The sequence below is a fragment of the Elephas maximus genome, chromosome X, assembly GCF_024166365.1.
Source record: "Elephas maximus indicus isolate mEleMax1 chromosome X, mEleMax1 primary haplotype, whole genome shotgun sequence".
In the NCBI taxonomy this organism is placed as follows: domain Eukaryota; kingdom Metazoa; phylum Chordata; class Mammalia; order Proboscidea; family Elephantidae; genus Elephas; species Elephas maximus.
Window position 1 is genome coordinate 139,506,707 of NC_064846.1, and position 3,143 is coordinate 139,509,849.

Genomic DNA, 3,143 nt, shown 5'->3' on the forward strand with positions numbered 1-3,143 from the left:
TTTCAGGTGTCAGTTTAGAGTAGCGTAGGGGAAGTGCCCTGGCCCTGCCAGCAGGTGAAATGATAGCCCTAAGAGTGAACTTAGAAGAACCCCAAATATCCCAGTACAGAGTCCCTAGCGTCAGCCCTGCTGTCACCCCTGTAAGCCCCAAGCAGGGCTTGCAATCTACAGCCTAATTCTTCCTCTAGTTTCCTCTATAGGGTCCTGACAGGACAATAGGAGCCTTGAGGGATCTTAGAGCAATGTCCTCAAGAATCCAGCAGAGGCAGTGGTTGTGAAAGCCAAGGTGGCATCTATCTACTGCAGGGGTGCACACCCTCTCAGCCTCCCTCCTCCACTGTGCCCTCATCACCTGCCCTCCTTCCACACTCCTGCCTGCTGTCCTTGAGCAGAGTCATCATGCCTCGCGGTCAGAAGAGTAAGCTCCGTGCACGTGAGAAACGTCGCCACGCTCGAAGTGATACCCACAGTGTCAAGGGTGCTCAGGCCACTGCAGCTCAGGAGGAAGGGTCCCCTTCCTCTTCCTCTCCTCCTTCTAGGGCTTCTCCAGAGAGCTCCCCTGCTGCTGCTGGCATTCCCCAGGAGCCTCTAAGAGTCCAGCCCATCACCACTGCTACTGTTGGTGATGCTTCGGGCACAGGAGCTGCTGGAGGGGCTGAGGGCCAAGGCGAGGGAGGGCCAAGTTCCTCTGCAGCCCCAGCTGCCACTGAGAGGTCTCAAAGAGACCCTGTAACCAGGAGAGTGAGCATGTTGTTACAGTTCCTGCTGCACAAGTATGAAATGAAAGAGCCCATTACAAAGGCAGAAATGTTGAAGATCATCAACAAAAGGTACAAGGAGCACTTCCCTGACATCCCGAGGAGAGCCTCTGAGCACATGGAGCTGGTCTTTGGTCTTGACCTGAAGGAAGTTGACTCCACAGGTCAATCCTATACCATTGTCAGCAAATTGGAGATCACCAAGGAAGAGAATCTGAGTGGTGATAGGGGCTTTCCCAAGACCGGGCTCCTGATGCCTCTCCTGGGCATCATCTACATGAATGGCAACCGGGCCACGGAGGAGGAGATCTGGGAATTCCTGAGTTTCCTGGGGATCTACGATGGGAAGAGGCACTTCATCTTTGGGGATCCCAGGAAACTCATCACCAAAGATTTGGTGCAGGAAAAGTACCTGGAGTACCGGCAGGTGCCCAAGAGTGATCCTCCACACTACTAATTCCTGTGGGGTCCCAGAGCCCACACTGAAGCAAACGAGGAAAAAGTCCTGGAGTTTTTGGTCAAGATCAATAATACCGACCCTCGTGCTTTCCAAGCCCTGTATGAAGAAACCTAGGTAGATGAGGCAAAGAGAGCAGCAGCTGGAGAATGGGCTGGTGCTGGCCCTAATGCCAGGGTCACGGCCCACTTCCGGGCAAAGTCCACCAGGTCCTCCCACCCCTAGTGAAGTCTGAGGCAGGTTCTTCACTTAGTGTTCCAGGAGAGCTGTCAGCCTTCTAAGTCATGGAGGAGATTTCAGGCTGGAAGGAGCACATGTATCTCATCTTTTTGTTCTTCATCTACATGGGTAACATTCAGTTTTTTTTTTGGTTGGGGGTTACTTTGAAAATTCTTTTCCTTATAGTAGAAAGTTTATTTAGATTCATAAGCTAAGCTTATGAATAACATGGATTACTTGTTGATTGCAGTTTCCATGTATTAGTGTAACAGTTTTGGCATTTTTAAAAACAAATAGAGAGGTGGGGCCAAGATGGCGGACTAGGCAGACGCAACCTCGGATCCCTCTTGCAACAAAGACACAGAAAAACAAGTGAATCGATCACATACATGACAATCTATGAACCCTGAACAACAAACACAGATTTAGAGACAGAGAACGAACTAATACGGGGAAGCAGCGATTGTTTTCAGAGCCTGGAGCCAGCGTACCAGTCAGGTACGGCACAAGCACAGAGAGCTGCTCCACCCCCCTGAACTAACACCGAGAGGGGGCCCAGCAGGTTCATGCGGGCAGCATGGCGACACTGCCAGTGGGAGAAGTCCCCGGGAGGCAGTGACAGGTCTTGGAGCGGGGAGAGCAGCGTCCCAGCCGGGGAACTGTCCCGCCGGGATTTGGACTGGACGCAGGTACGGCATAAACACGGAGAGCTGCTCCACCCCCTGAACTAACCCCGGAAGGGGGCCCACCTGGTTCGCTCGGGCAGCGTGGGACAGAGCCGGTAGGAGAAGTCTCCGGGAGGCAGCGACTAGTATTGGAGCAGGGAGAGCAGCGTCCCAGCCGGGACACTGGGTCACAGCACAAGCACGGGGAACTGCTCCACTCACCTGAACTAACCCCGGAAGGGGGCCCAGCCGGTTCTTGGAGGCGGCACGGCGACGCGGCTGGCGGGACGAGAAGTCCCAGGGAGGCAGCGACTGATTTTGGAGTCGAGAGTGCACCATCCCAGCAGGGGAGCCTTGACCCTGGGCGTGGGGCTGGAAGCGGAGGATCTGACCGTGACCCCAGCAGGCCAGACACCCCGGGGGCAATCTCCACACAGCCAGCATACATAGGGGACGCGCCCCGCGGGAATCACAGATATAATAGTCATTCCAAGCAAGACAAGCAACTCTGGCTATATTCTGAGGTGCTACTCTCCTATCTCTCTGTTTCCTCCCCCACCCTCCCCAGGCGGCTTCATTAACATCCGAATAGCCTAAGTCTGAGGGAGAACTCTGATAGGGATCTGACTGCATTTTCTTTTTTAGCGGATTTTCTGGAAAAACTAGTTTCCCACTGATGGCTCGGAGACAGCAATCCATATCAAACCACTTAAAGAAGCAGACCATGACAGCTTCTCCAACCCCCCAAACAAAAGAATCAATATCTTTCCCAAATGAAGATACAATCCTAGAATTATCAGATACAGAATATAAAAAACTAATTTACACAATGCTTCAAGACATCACAAATGAAATAAGGCAAACTGCAGAAAAAGCCAAGGAACACACTGATAAAACTGTTGAAGAACTCAAAAAGATTATTCAAGAACATAGTGGAAAAATTATTAAGTTGCAAAAATCCATACAGAGACAGGATGTAGAAATCCAAAAGATTAACAATAAAATTACAGAATTAGACAACGCAATAGGAAGTCAGAGGAGCAG

At 51.5% G+C, this 3,143-nt stretch overlaps 1 pseudogene; it reads left to right on the top strand.

The window, feature by feature from the left end:
* The first annotated feature begins 399 nt into the window (after positions 1-399).
* LOC126068805 (melanoma-associated antigen B4-like) lies at positions 400-1,440 on the top strand (annotated as a pseudogene).
* The last annotated feature ends 1,703 nt before the right edge of the window (positions 1,441-3,143 follow it).